The sequence below is a fragment of the Macrobrachium rosenbergii genome, chromosome 3 (genome assembly GCF_040412425.1).
Source record: "Macrobrachium rosenbergii isolate ZJJX-2024 chromosome 3, ASM4041242v1, whole genome shotgun sequence".
NCBI classification, from domain to species: domain Eukaryota; kingdom Metazoa; phylum Arthropoda; class Malacostraca; order Decapoda; family Palaemonidae; genus Macrobrachium; species Macrobrachium rosenbergii.
In genome coordinates, this window is record NC_089743.1 from 86,089,971 (window position 1) to 86,106,818 (window position 16,848).

The window sequence follows — 16,848 nt, forward strand, 5'->3', positions numbered from 1 at the left end:
ACCTTATACCCTGCAATCATATCCTAATGATTAGTAATAAAAATAAAACTCACTGAAGTCATGTGTAGCCTACCTGTACAGTCAAAGCATGACGCCAATATCCAAGCAATTTTACATTACATCTTATATATACTGATTAAATGCCATAGAAACTGATGTTATTTCCAGTAATAACAATAAAATAATAATAATAATAACGAAAAGACACGACATACTCTAAGCAAATTATTCACTCTCTAATGAGGTCACCTCTAATTCGTCAGAATTTTGAAGTGTAATTAAAATACACCTCTTTAACTCTTCCCTCCAGACGCAATGCTTGATCATCTCGTGTAATAAAACACAAACTAGTTCCGACAGTTAATAAACTCCTCCACGTTTATAGCTGACGTTCTCCAGCCCGGGTCCACTTTTCCTCACCACTGGCCCTTAGGCAACTGTGCAAAATGAAGAACTTGGTCAGAGGTTAGCAATGCTACGTAACTTTCCAAGGGTTGGGGTGTTGCAGTCTCGACCCTATCTAATATTCATGGTACTTCGGGAGAGACGACTGATCAGGAAAAGGTAAACTAAAATAAAACAAAAAAAAAAAAGAGAGGGGGAACACGTCAGTGTAAATGAGATCAAAAATAACTCGTAAAACTTTCACGAAGGAAATGTGTGCAATCAGGCGACAAAACGCAATTGTAAAACTTAGCTGAAATCAAGGAATGTGCTGGAAAATGTTTCAAAATCTGTTAAGTGAAACTGGCTTGTTAGTCGAGGGAATCCTCAGAAATCTCATGCTGCGGGGTTTTCCATTTTTCTTATGCAAATAGATTTTCTTATCTGCGGGTTTCTGTTGTTGTGGAGCTTGCTTTGTGGTTAGGAAAATTCTTCCTTTTCTTTCCCTCTTTTGTTGTTTTTTTCCGCGCCAGGGTTATACAAAGGTACTTATGCTTCCAGTCCCATTGGTGTTTGCTCTTTAAGGAAAGGAAAAATACGAAGGGATATTTTCCTAGGCATTGAATTTTTGCGCTGATGCTTTTTGGGGGAAAAATAATGATTATCTTTGAAACAATTCTTGTTTGCATATATGTATATAAAAGGGAATTTCCGGGGAGACATCATTCTTTGACAAAATGGACTTTACGAGGGCAAAAGGCTAGTCACACTTGGTGACCTGAATGGAAAAGCAAATGAAATATACTAAAGAAAAGCACTCTGGGACTATCAGAATAGAATATGAATAAAGAAAGCATCTGACGATCTATTCGGAAGACACTTCATTGTTAGAAGTCCCTCTGTCAGGAAGACATATTTTGGTCATCATGAAAAGAGAATCGGAAATGATGTGGTAAAGTATTCCTTAATTTATTATCTTTTCCAGTGTAGGTGTAGGCTTAGTTTTCCAACACACACACACACACACACACACACACACACACACATATATATATATACAGTATATATATGTATATATATATATATATATATATATATATATATATATATATATATATATATATATATATACAATGTGAATACTTATAATAGTACTATAATAATAATAATTTGAGGGGAACAGACCCTCTCGTAAGAGTGTTCTGTTTGATAGAATGGCAGCATCAGTGGAATGTATTTCATACACGGTCTTTTCAGTTCTTTTTGCTATTCGCTTCTCTTCAAGACCGATATCTGCTAACGACTGAACATAATCTAGAGGAACTTTCATTAGATAAAAAAGTATTAGAACTGTCAATATTAACGCGATTCTCTTTTACAGTCTCTGAAGATCCTCCTATTCCTCATGGCCGTTTCTCAGGGCGGTGAAAGGGAGCCACGAAACAACATTTCCTCAATGTCTAAGCAAGCGGAAAGATAACATAAGCTCCTTACTTATTGCAGTTCCGCGGACGATGGTAAACAACGAGAAGGAAATGTGTTGTCAAGCAGCATTTTGTAATATGTATATTTATGAACACTGAAGGGCTCTGTGAAAGCACCAAAGTTTCTGGAATTGACGAACACAAGGAATTGCAGACTTGTTTCGACATAAAGGTTTTGATTTCACCTTGATTTTATTTGATTTATGAAATTTTGGGCTATCAAGCCCAGTACTGGAGACTCTTGGCATTTCAGTGCTTACGACAGTGAAAAGAAGGAGTTGGAGTGGTTGGACAGCAAGGTCAAGATATCCAGATTGTAAAGAGATGAAGTGTTAGTAAAAGTCAAGAGAGGCTGGAGAGCAATATCGAAGAAAGGAGGTAAAGTAAAAGGCTAGAGAGTTACGCAGTTGGGAGCCGAAGGGACGCTGCAATATCCTTTATTTTATTATTAATATTATTAAAGTAGTTTAACCAGACAACTGAGCTGACTTTCAGCTCTCATAGGGCTGGCCGCAATATCCTTTAGTAATGCCTGACGTGCAGGGCGTGAGGTGCACTGTTGGCATTAACCCCGCACAGGGGTAACTTCGACCTAATTTACTAAAAACTGTCTTTGGAATATCCACAGGTCTCAAGAACTACGAATCTGTTCTTCATGAGTCCAGAAGCTGTAATAATATTTTGATTAAATCAGTTTTCTTATTGTACAGTAATTTACTGACTGTCACGTTCGTAAGGTGTTGTGAAAACTTTGTAAAGAAATGATCACGAATAAAACTGCAATCTCTCCATTCCCGAATGACATAATCAGGTAAGACGAAGAGTATGAAGAGAGATAATCTCATTTGCGATTGACAAATTCCCATCTATCATTGTCATAATAAGGATCATCAAACCCAATGGAAAAATGACGTCTCGAGAGAGAAGAGACAGTTTTCCTCCTCCTCCTCCTCCTCCTGTTCCTCTTCCTCCTCCTCCTCCTTCTCCTCCTCCTCTCTCGTTCTTTTCTGCATCACCTCATCGACCAGAAAAATCTTGGAAGCCTGGGAAGCAGACAGAGGCGTCCGTCCTCTCGCAGTCGGGATCGTTTTCATTGGCACAAGAATGAGGAGAGATGTTTGTTTCCTAAAGTGAAGTTCTTCTTCTTCATTTGCGCCTCTGTTGTGCTTCATAGATACAGAGGTTACATATATATATATATATATATATATATATATATATATATATATATATATATATATATATATATATATATATATATATATATATACAGTATATGTATATACATATATATTAATTTTATAATAATCACAATACACCATTATCTTCTGAAATTCTTCACACTCTTTAGATACGCTTGTCACTATAAAGCCTGAGATTCCAAATGCAAGAATATGGAGCAATTCTGATGTCCTGTAGCAGGATTCGAACTCGTATTCAGTGTGTCAGAACGGTTTCTAATCTTGCTAAGGACATCGGAATTGCTTTAAATTCCTGCATTTCGATCACAGGCTTTGCAGTGATATGAATATCCAAAAAAAGTGTATAGAATTTGAAAAGTTATTACAATTACTTGCAAATCTGGTAGAGTGGTGGATTATATATATATATATATATATATATATATATATATATATATATATATATATATATATATATATATATATATAGAATTATTGTGGATTATATATATATATATATACATATATATATATATATATATATATATATATATATATATATATATATATATATATATATATATATATATATATATATATATATATATATATATGTATCTTTCATGTATGTATGTGTGTGTATAAACTATCTGACGAAATGTATACAGCGCACGTGTCCCTGTGTGATAAAACCACACACAAGAAAAAGGCAACTGCAAAAAAATGTATATTTTTATTTAAGATTTCTTTCAGTTGACAAAGCAATCTTAATTATAACTTCTTTCTCAGACTCATCAGTAAAGTACAGAGGCCTGATCCGATTTCAAGACATAAGTCTGGTAATCTTGAACTCCCCAAGAAAATTTCATTTGTGGAAACAAAGTTAAGAGTCGTACTTCGAAATAGTAGCTTGTTTTCACCGAAAGAATTCACGGAATAATAATAATAATAATAATAATAATAATAATAATAATAATAATAATATAACCTTTGAAAATAAGAATTACTGATGCAAAATTGTCGCCATTACCTATATAATTTCCTGAGTTGATGTTCCATCTTGTTTATTAGTGACTTTTAGTGGGAAAGAAATATCAAGAAGTCATTGTGTTTCTTTTTAAGAAGTATATAATTTACTTAGTGTTTCCATGGAGAATATCTTTGGTATGTTTCCTTTGAATAAATATATAGTTTATAAAGAGCTCGTATCGGCAAAGGGATAAGAAAATTTGTTAATAGGAATATTTAAGGCTCAAGGAAATTATTTCTCTAAGAGGAACAAGAAAAAAATATGTCCTATGCAACGTGTTGGTCGTTTTTTTGGGGGTGGGGGTATCGTTTTTCATAGGTTCAAGGAAAAAACGAAATAGGACTGCTTAAAAATTATCGGAAAGGAAAACGGGAAATAGAATTGCTTAAAAATTATCAGAAAAAAAAAAAACGAAATAGAAGTGCTTAAAAATTATCAGAAGAGAATTCCCTGGTCATATGCCGTAAGAGAGTTCACTAGACAACTGCTTGAAAAAATCCTGTAGAGAAAAGATGCACAAGAATTCCTGTCTTTGAGTTGGGGATTAAAGTAAACAAACAAAGTGAGTTTGACATACCACATTTTGAGGGTACAAAAAAGCATTTTATCTTAGCTCTAGTTTCACAGTGAGTACTGTCAGTCTGGATAATTTTATTGGCCAACATGTAAAGGATGTTTCAGTATTTTTTTACCTAAGTCATGTTCTCACTATGGCATTTTCTTGTGAGAACTATAAGAAAAACTATAAAAATATTCTTCAGTATTAAATGTTATATTAGTAAATTTCCTGGGCTGTTTCACACGTTTTTTAAAGCAGTTTTTATATATGTACTTAAATAAAAAAAATGCCTTCTATTCTCTGATTTAAAAAACATTATATAATTTTACATTTTCGAGTAATAAACTACAAGAAACAAGATTTTCACCTACCCAATCCTGCAAACAGAAAAAACCGGATACAAATATAAACGAAAGTACGTATTGCGTGTCTTCTTTAATTCCCAAGACAATTAACCTAAGTGTTATTATCACTTAAGGGGAAGAAGTTCATTAGCAACTTTCCTTTCGGATTAAGCTGGTCTCAGTGAGCAATATCGTTCCTGGGTTTCAGACCACTAAAAAATAAATGAATGAGTAAATAAATGATCATCTCAAGCGCATATGGCGTTTAGAAGAAGAAATGTTGGAAGCTATGTAAGGATTGTTGAATGAAATCAACAAAGTTACGATGATTTGTTTAAAAGAGAGTTATTCGTCGCAGCTTAGTATTAAGCAAAAAATCTTTTCATAGGTTAAAGCTGTATACTTTCCTTTCATCAGTACATGATTTCCAAATGGCAAAAAAAAATCTGAGCCAGAAAATGTAAGAGAGAGAGAGAGAGAGAGAGAAGGCGTCTTCTGGAGTCCGAACCATAAAATTTTACATTTTAGATTGTGGAATCTTTCCACATACTAGGAACACATGTCGCTCATCAAGGACGTATGTTTTCCACATCATAATGAACGCCTAAAGTTAAATTGAACTTTTCCTTTTCAAATAAAAATATGGCATCCCATCAACATAAATTTATATTTTCTCTGAAAAAAGGTCTTATCTCTCGCCTGAAATCATATTCTTAATATTTTATAGAAGGATTTTCCGTTTTGTAGATTCAATATTTCTTCAATTTAAAAAAAAAAAAACATTTTTTCTCGGGTATCGTTGACTATTTTTTTCCTAATCATAAAGCTCACCTTTTCATAATTTTATGTTATCATTGTGAAATCTATAATGTTTTTAAATTAATTTATTTATTGAAGGTATGGCGTCGATATTTGAGAAAGACCACCATAAGTCGAGTTTACAGAATGTATCGATGTTCATGGTACGACATTTCAGCTGTCTCGAACTTTGACCTTGAAACAGGGTCCAAAGGTTTGCCGGTTGAGATGAAAGCACAGCCCTTTAACCCTTGTATCAAAAGGGTTGTTTGTTGGGCTGAGAAAACAACCTCTACGCCCGTGGCCTTTAACCAGATTCGAGAGGGCTGTCAGTTAATGATGTTTGCATAACTTCCACGTCGTTTGAGGTTTCCAAGGTTCCAGACAGTCGTGAGTTCGGGTGAAAATGGATCCTTTCACCCATTGACCTTTAGTCTGGGTCCTGGCGGTTGGGGCTATTCCCTTCTTCTTTTCTTCAATACCAATAAAAATACGAGGCTTTATTATTGCCAGGCTACAGAAAAACCATATATTTTAATTATATATATATATATATATATATATATATATATACAGTATATATATATATATATATATATATATATATATATATATATATATATATATATATATATATATATATATATATATATATATAGATAGATATAGACAGATAGACAGATATATGGAGAACTTAGTGACGGGGGTGAAGGAAAGGAAATTTGGTTTTCTCTTATGTTATCACTTATTTTTTATTGACGTTCGAAGTGATGGTTAAATAATATGCTTTGCTTGTCTTTTGCTAGCTCTTCGTTGGGAGAGTCGATAGAGCTGTGGACTAGCACTCGTGAGGCCCGAGTTCGAGTCTCTGGCCGGCTGATGATGAGTTAGAGCAATTTATTTCTGGTGACAGAAATGGACTAGCACTCGTTAGGCCCGAGTTCGAGTCTCCGGCCGGCTGATGATGAGTTAGAGGAATTTATTTCTGGTGATTTCTCGCTATAATGTGGTTCGATTCCACAATAAGCTGCAGGTCCCGTTGCTAAGTAACCAATTGGTTCTTAGCCACGTAAAATAAGTCTAATCCTTTCGGGCCAGCCCTAGGAGAGCTGTTAATCAGCTCAGTGCTCTGGTAAAACTAAGGTATACTTAACTTAACTTGTCTTTTGTTTAACTGGTCTCGTGTTTGGGTTGCAAAATAAAGTTTATTTTTGTATGCCAGGTTTGATTTATACAAATCAGTTTAGAAGTAGATTTCTTAGAATTAATAAGAGCATCTAAAAGAGAGAGAGAGAGAGAGAGAGAGAGAGAGAGAGAGAGAGAGAGATGTGAGACACTCAGCAAGGAGGGATGCAGGCCACCAGCACCACCAAGATTTCTTTTGCATCTTCTTCAAGGTAGGTAAAAAATAAAACGCCCTTTAAGGGTGTGTAACAAATATATACAGACACACACACACATATATTATATATATATATATATATATATATATATATATATATATATATATAATTTATAAATACTGCATCATTTAATAAGAATATCATTCTAATAAAGACAGGAAGGCTGTGTTTTAAAAAAGTAATGTCTTAGTAGGAATAGGTTAGCATTAGAGTCCTCAACCGGCAGGAATACAGGTAACCTCTAGTGAAGGTGGTCACTTTTTCCCTGTCCACATTCAGCAATGTCTCTGTCAAATTTTCAGACTATAGGGGCACGGACGACGGACAAACAGCAACCCCTGACCTGACCTCACGCAAGCAGAGAGAGACAACTCTATCCTTTGTCCTTTCCTGTCTGTTGTTTTACTCAGTGAATCGACAGTAAGTGTTCTTTGAGAATTCCGATCGGCAGTTGCATTGCGCAAACAACCTACGTAACGGTAAGTCTGGAAGTGACAAGATTTTTGTTGATTTGCTAGTATGTCTTCCACTGTACTTAAATTTTTCCATTGTTTCCCATCCAGCCACCATTTACAAGAGAACTTGGCATAATCATATTTCTTTTATGAAGTCTGGTATATGAATAATGCTCATTGCCTAGTGAAAATTGCATAAGCTATTAGTAACAGTAATTATTGAAAGTCAGTGGAAGTAAATTTCAGGCAAACCTTGGATCCTGATCACCATTGTTTGGAAAAAATGATCAATACTAAAACTTTACGATATTCACTGTACAGACATTCACGTTATATTTTTTTACAAGCAGGGAAAAAGAAAAGGTGTTGACTAAATGTTCATGTGATTACCTTGCTATCACAGCACATTCTTTCCAGAAGAGGGGTTTGATGTAAGTTACAGATGTAATCCATTATTCCCAGTAGTTCCGACTGGTGACCTAATCCAATTAAGTAATTGTTGGTCTTTGGGGTAACTTTTAGCTTCAATTGACAGTTTGTGTGTACACTGGAAACGACGAAACATTAATTAATTGAAACTCATGCCAAAGCCCAAAAACGAAATTATATTTTATATTTTATAATTTAAATATCAGTGTCAGCATCACTTGGATATATTTATATATATATTTGTAAAGGGAATCATTACATGTCGACAAAACGAAAAAATGATGGGTTGACCCTAAGAAAAGATGATGCTTTGCTTTCCAGAAGAGAGACAGAACCAACCAACTGGGAAACTTATGTTGAAATACTGTATAAAAAAGATTTGGTGGATGAAAAACGAAATTCTTTTGTTTTCTAATTTAAATTCAGTGTCAGCATTTTATTCCCATTTAATATTTGTAAAAGATTACATGTGTGGGGTTGATGCCTTATGTTGAAATACTGTTAGAAAAGAGATTAAAGTTATTAATTTCGTGTATTTGGTCTGACGTGCCTAAAAATTTCTTAGTGATAATTGAGCTTATTGTCAATGTTTTTAGTGATTGTTCTAAGGTCTTGCCAGCCTCAAAGCTTTACCTGCGAAATTGTCCAACATCAATGTGTCATCTACAGAAATATACGAAGAGCTATAATAACTGAAGTGCTGTGAATGAACCACTCTCATCAAACCTTGTGCAAACATTCCCCCCTTTTTTTTTTTATTGAGGAGGTTCTCATATCTCTACTTGCACAGGTAATTTTTTTTTTATCAGAATGTTATTGTTGTTTCAGTACTTTTTTTATATTTATCTTTTGAAGGTTATTCTTTCTTTATTTTTTCCTTTCTCTTCAACTACTATCCCTATCTGGGTCCTAGATCTTGTAGCTTCTGCTTTTCCATCTAGAGTTGAGGATTGCATTGTGAGAAAAAGGACAATAATTTGAAATGTGAAGTAACGATCACTTTCATCTGAGCGTCCAATGAACATACAATAATGGTAATAATACCAGTTCATGGAATTTGGCAATAATATCATCTATTAAACCGGAGTTCTGTGTTACGTCAGTAAACAAAAGTTATATTAATTTGAAACACCAAATATTGCAGCGGGATAAGTTTTCTCTCTGACAGACAGGATATTAAAACGATTTTTTTTTTTGTCTATGTGTCACTGGGCTTTCGCTCAACGATGTGAATCAGTGCTGGGTGTGGTTTATACAAGGATAGGTGACCGTCACATGAGCCTCAACAATAACTGAGGCGAGGCGTGGGGCTTGCAACTTAACCGATGGATACTTGCAGAAAAACTATAAGGTAACTTATGGCACTATTCCCTCTTACGATTATTTATATATATATATATATATATATGTATATATATATATATATATATATACTGTATATATATATATACAGTATATATATATGTGTGTGTGTATATATATATTTATGTATATATATATATATATATATATATATATATATATATATATATATATATATATATATATATATATATATATATATATATATATATATATATATATATATATATATATATATATATATATATATATTTAAATTAGACTGAGTACCGCAAACCCATACAGACTGAATATGAAGATGATGGCTTGCAACTTTAGAAAAGGACCTGAAGTTCACAAAAGAAAAATGTGGAAAATGTTCGATCCAGTTCTGTTAACAAGAGCCTTTCTTAACAATAGTAAGTCAAAAATAATACTCTTTTCTTACAGAAAATACCTTTTAATGAACAGCGACACAAATCTTTCCGTATTTGATTTCTTCTATAATAAGACAGTAATAGTCAACCATTATCCAAGATGGCTGAAATAACAAGCATAATAATTTCACATTAAAAATAATTCGTTACGAAACCCATTTTCCATGACCACTTCATACATATCTGAGCATCAACTGACTTTATGCTTTATCTGCTTTTGTTAGTCTTCTTCAGGAATTTTTATGCTTGCTACCATTTCCATCGGTAAAGAGTATCAGATTTTTTTAGAAAATCCTCCATAAACTGCGCTACTTTTATCGAAACTCATAATCTCAGGAATTTCCCCATCCAAAATTTACCGCTTTACGACTATCAAAATAGAATGTCACTGTCTGATGCAGGAGTTAGTCTTCACTATTGTTTGCAGTATAAATATCAATCAAATTTCAGGGCAAGTTACCAATTGTTGCAGGTGTAACTGGCAAGGCTCATCAACATACCAATTATTACAACTCATATTTTCTTTTCCGTATTTTCAAACGGCCAGTCTGCCAATAAAAATAATTCACCCAAGCCTGTAACGTACATGATTGGAATTGATTAATTAATGTGTAATATACAGTATTGGATTCCAATACTTCCTCCATTATTAAAAATGGTTATGTTTTAATGAGAACAGTAATTCGCCCTATAATAATGTTTCCGGTATTGATGAATTAATATTGTTCTAGTATATGGGAAATAATCCATTGAGAAATAAAAGAATCTTCACCTAATGTCGTTGCAAATAGAGTCCATATTCTCTTGGCAGGTACACGCATACTGGACCGATAAGAATTAAATTGACCCGGTTATTTAAAGATGGAATTCGTTTCTCATGGATGCCAGTTTGAGACCGGGTATGACACTGAGAACTTCCTTTATTTATTTCATGCAAGATTTATGGTTCTCAAAGTAGAGAATGTAATCTGTAAATACAGAGATTCGAGAAGTTAAGATTTTCATGCAGCAGAATTCCACTATAAGTTATGAACAAGAATTTCAAACATTTTTGGTGTGTTACTCCAAATTGCAAACGGTGAAAGATACGGCATACCTCCTCTTAACGTATTTAGAATGATTAAAACTCAAAATTTTAATCATTCTAATTTTAACCAGACTTTTGGAAACTTATGGAAATATAGTTGGTATGAAATGCTAATTTCTTAGAATTTTGAATTTTCCTATTTTTTTCTCAGTAAGTAACAGAAAATTTCCCTCCATACACTTTTATTTATATTAAATGATGACTTCTGTGGTTGAAAATTATAAAGTGATCACGGTAATCTCTCCCTTTTCATTGCGTATGTTACCACAAAATAATATTCAGCTAAAACCCAGCTGCAATCCCATCGATGCAATTAGTCATAGGTGTGTACCTGATAAGATACCTACTATCCATTCCAGGGACCCCGGGTCGTCGTTTTTCTTAAATATCTATCTAACTAATTATTTGATTGAAATGGTACTTTGACACAATGTACAAGACACCTCCCGCTAATTTTGGATAACACAGTGCATTGTCAAATGGCTTTAGTTAAGGCGTTTACTCTTGACTTACATGGTGTTGCCAAGCATCGCCAAACTATGCATTCGAACGTCCTTTATCCCCATCCAGTCCCTCCCTCTCCCTTCCCCTCCTCATCCCTCCCTCAACTCACTTTCCTTCCCTCCCCATTTCCGCCCCCTCCACCCTTTCCTGTCTATGAGAGATAGGGACCGTTCGATTGCGTAGATTAGTCCTGCTGTCTCATGCGACTTTGCCTTTAAAAGTCAAGAGCAAACGCCTTAACTAACACCATTTGACAATGCACTGTGTTACCAAAAATTAGCGGGAGGTGTCTTGTATACACTGTGTCAAAGTACCATTTCCACCAGATAATTAGTTTAAAAAATATTTGAGAAAAACGATGACTCGCTGTTCCTGAAATGGATGTAACTCGAAATACAAGACTCTGTTCTTGTTTTCATGCCATGGTTTATAATTTAATTAATGCTCCCTTCATTCGTTGGCACATCGGTTTGTAGTCGAGGGATTCTACAGTGAAGTCGTGTCTCGGGATGATCTAATTTCTGATTTGCATATTATCATTTGTTACCTGCTCACGTGTTGGTTGTGTCGCTTGCTTTGTGGATGGGCATAATCCTTCTTCCCTTTCTTATTTCTGCTGTTTTCTTGGCATCTGTGCTATTAAAAGACATTATGCTTCCTGATCGATTGGTTTCATTTTTAGGGAAAGGAAACGTATCACAGGAATAGTTTCAGAGTTGTCGAATCATTGCTCGGATGCTATTTGTGTAGGGAAAATGGTAGTTATCCTTGAAATCGACCGTGTTGTTTGTATATATGTATATACAAGGAAATTCTCAGGTGTATGCGTGTGTGTGTGTGGCTCTGTATTTATTAGAAGCAGTTAAACACTGGAGCAAGTTTCTTTAAATCAAAAGTGTTATTATTGTTAAAGTGCTTCTTCTTTTTCAAATTTCTGACGACCCTCCTATTCCTCTTGGCAGTATCTCAGGGCGGTGAAAGCGAACCGCTAAACAACATTTCCTCAATGTCTAAGCAAGCGGAAAGATAACATAAGCTCCTTACTTATCGCAGTTCCCTTGACGATGGTAAGGAACGAAAAGGAACTGTGTTATCAAACTGTATTTGTCTAATATATATATATATATATATATATATATATATATATATATATATATATATATATATATATATATATATATATATATGTATATATATATATATATATATACATACATATATATATATATATATATATATATATATATATATATATATATATACACATATATACACATAAACGTTGAAAGGCACAGTGACAGATGCAGAGAGTATGAAATAGCAAAAAATAGGGAATAAAAGATTTATTCCGATATAAAATTACGTAATGTCAACTTGATTTAATATTAATTTATGAAATTTAGGCAGGTAAGCCCAGCACTAGGGTACTTTTGTCCATCCATTGCTTACGAGAGTTGAAAGAGGGAGTTGGAGTGGTTGGACAGCAAAATCAAGAGCTCCAGAATATAAAGAGATGAAGTGGAAGGATGTAAAGGTGGACATGGTAGAAAACCACACAGTTGCACTAACAAGTAACAGAGAGGTTGAACAGCAGGACTGAAGAAAGGAATAAGGAAGAGGTCAAGTAAAAGACTTAAAAAGTCTGGGCATTTAGTGGCTTAAAGGGAGCTGTAAATACCTTTTAGTAATACCTACATTCCACCACGTGAACTGTACTACCAACTCTACGCCACTATCAGGGTGATTTTAACCTAACTGAAAAGTATATTAGGAATGCAAACGCATTCCATGTGTAAAGAATATATTTAATGTAAATCCACAAGCTATAAAAACTCTTTAATTAACTCAGATTTCATATTGCGCCGTAATTCATCGAATGTCATATTCATGAGGTACTAAGAACACTTTGTAAAGAAATGATCACGAATGAAAGTTCATTCTCTCCATTCTCAGATGACGCAATCAGGTACGAAAAAGGGCTGGAAGAGAGATCGTCTCATTTGGAATGACAAATTCCCATCCACCATTGTCATGATGAGGATCATCAAACCCAATGAAAAAATGACGTCTCCAGAAAGAAAAGACAGTTTTCCTCTTCCTCCTCCTCCTCCTCCTCCTCCTCCTCCTCTCTCGTTCTTTTCTGCTTCACCTCATCGACCAGAATCATCTGGGCAGTCTGGGAAATAGACAGAGGCGTCAGTACTCTCTCCGTCGGGAGCGTTTTCATTGGCAAGAATCAGGAGAGACGTTTGTTTCCTGAAGTGAACTTCTTCTTCTTCATTTACGTCTCGATCCTGCTTCTTTAATGCAGACATTACACACGCACACATACACAAACACACACATATATATATGTGTGTGTGTGGTTGTGTGTTTGTTATATATATATATATATATATATATATATATATATATATATATATATATATTTTATATATATATATATATATATATATATATATATATATATATATATATATATATATATATATATATATATATATATATATATATATATATATATATATATATATATACTGTATATATATAAGTATAATATACATATATACATATATACATATATATATATATATATATATATATATATATATATATATATATATATATATATATACATACATACATATATTCATATATACAAATAAAACGAAATTCTTTTTCATCCGGCATTTTTAATATTTAATGTTTTTTTTTTTGTCAGGACGAGAGTAAAAATATTTGTTGTTCTCTAGATTGAGTTGACTTAAATGATTATTGCGAACCAAATTGGAATACAAAGTCAGACTGATTTATTGTTTTGATATTTCCCCCTACATTTAACTAAAAAAAAATTTCGTTGGATATTGTACAGGAGAGTTTTCAAATACTAGCAACATGAATTTCGAGAGTGATTTTGTATTATTTGCTTATAATCATTTTCAAAGTGTTTTTTGTCTATGTCATCTTATATAAATATATATATATATATATATATATATATATATATATATATATATATATATATATATATATATATATATATATATATATACAAAGAGGAATTAAAACTAATATAAGACATAAACAGTGCATGTGGCCACCTGACGAATAAAGATACTAAAAAAGATGAAAATTGTCCAAATCAATAAAGACAATTTTTTTTGTCAACTAAACAATCCTAACTATAACTTCTTTCTTCAGAACCATCAATAAAGAACAGACGCCTGGTCCAACTTCCAGACACAAGTCTGGTAATCCTTAATTTTTCCCAGGCATCTTTCGAAACAGTAGCTTGATTTCACCGAATGAATTCAAGGTGAAGATATAACCTTCGGAACGAGGAAGCATTGTTGCATAAATATTCGACATCAATTTCGGTTTCATCTTGCTTATTCGTTACTTTAACAAAAACAGAAATGTAAAAAAGTCTTTAGTATATTTCTTTTGGAGGGATATACTGTTTACACAGTTTCTGTACGGAGAATGGCAATAGTACTGTATATTCCTTTTGATCAAATATATAGTTTGTATAGCTGTCGAACGGTAACAGGTTCAAAGTATACTTTTTTAATAGGAGTATCTAAGGCTCAAAGAAATGGATTCTCTGAAAAGAAGAATATGCCTGAGACAGAGCGTGGGTCGGTTTTGAAAACAATACTTTTTGTTGGGTTTCCAGTTTTCACAGATTCAGAAAAGAAGAGAAATAGAACCTCTTAGAAATGATCAGAATAGAATTCCCTAGTCAACAGCCGTGAGAGAATTCCCTAGACAACCGCTGGAAAAAATTCCGTTGAGAAAAATGGAAAAGAATTCCCTTTTTTGTGAAGTAAAAGTGAATAAACAGATCGAGTGACTTTGGTATCCCACATTTCGAGGTTACTTAAAAATTATATTATTTTAGATCTATATTCAATATTAGTAAGAAGGCTAATTTTATAGGTCAATATCTATAGCCTCTTTTCTTGGTGTAATATCTTCATGTGAGAACCAGGAAAATAATATTCAGTAATATTTAATTTTGTAAATATTTTTTTCAGTATTGTTTCATTTTGCAAATTTTTTGGACAATTTCATACCTTTTTGCTGATGATTTTTATATAAAAATTTGAACAAAATCCTTCCTTCTATTACCCTGTTTAAATTATATAAAACACTATTCAGCATTTTTGAGCAATAAACTGCAAGAAATATGGTTCTCGTCTGCCCATTAATACGAACGTAAATAATCTGATATAGCCTACATATAACCCGAACACATATTGCATGTCTTCCTTACTTCCCAAGACAATCAATCGGGTACATCTCAAAAGGAGGTCCTTTCATCACTTAAATGGGAAAAGTTCATTAACATTTCTTTTGGGACTCAGCTGGTATACGTGGGCAATATCGTCCTCGGTCTTAAAACCGCTAAAAGGAAAATAAAGAAATGGCAATATCAAGCACATGTTATGTTAAGAAGAGGAAATACTAGAAACTATGTAAGGATTGTTGAGCCATTTCCCCTTCATGGGAGTGAAGTGTGGTTGTGAATGATAACAGCAGGGAAGAAGAGGAAAGTGTTGCGATGACTTGTCTGTGTGATTTACAGCGGAAGTGATCGGAATGGAGAGAAACTAAGACGTCAGAAGATGCAGGACAAGAGTCTGTGAAGACCAAAAGACCAAAATGCGTTGCAACAGTTACTTCAATTTGAAGCAATAGAAAAGATCTGTTGGTGTCAAAAGGGCGTAAAACTCGGGACACTTCAGATGTCGGATGAAGGATGTACCTAGAATTTTCACATTTAAAGGCTGGAATAAGTGTATGACAGATTCTCGATGACCGGAATCGTGATTGTTATATCAGATCACTAAAAGGGAACGGCTTGCTAATGATGGACGTTTTGTGAAGACTAATGAAGCGGTTCTGAAGCTGTGTCAGGTTCTGACGTAAGGAGCTTATTCTTTTTAGGTACTCAGAATTAATGAAACGAAACTAACTTAAACAGTTTGATTTATAAGGAACCCCTCCAAAACGGAACAGCAGACACACCATATATATATACATATATATATATATATATATATATATATATATATATATATATATATATATATATATATATATATATATATATATATATATATATATATATATATACATATACATATATATATGCAAAATGTCATAATATGTATCATATATGTGTGCATGTGTGTACCAATGAATGACTCCAATAAGTTACAAGAATTTGTTCACAGGCTGAGTTTCGACGAGCTTAATTTAAACCAATAAATCCTTCCATAAGTTAAAGCTGAAAATCCATCACTACATAATTTCTAAACGACAAAGACAAATTCTTAGGTCAGTAACTGAATGCAGCAGCACGAGAGAGAGAGAGAGAGAGAGAGAGAGAGAGAGAGAGAGAGAGAG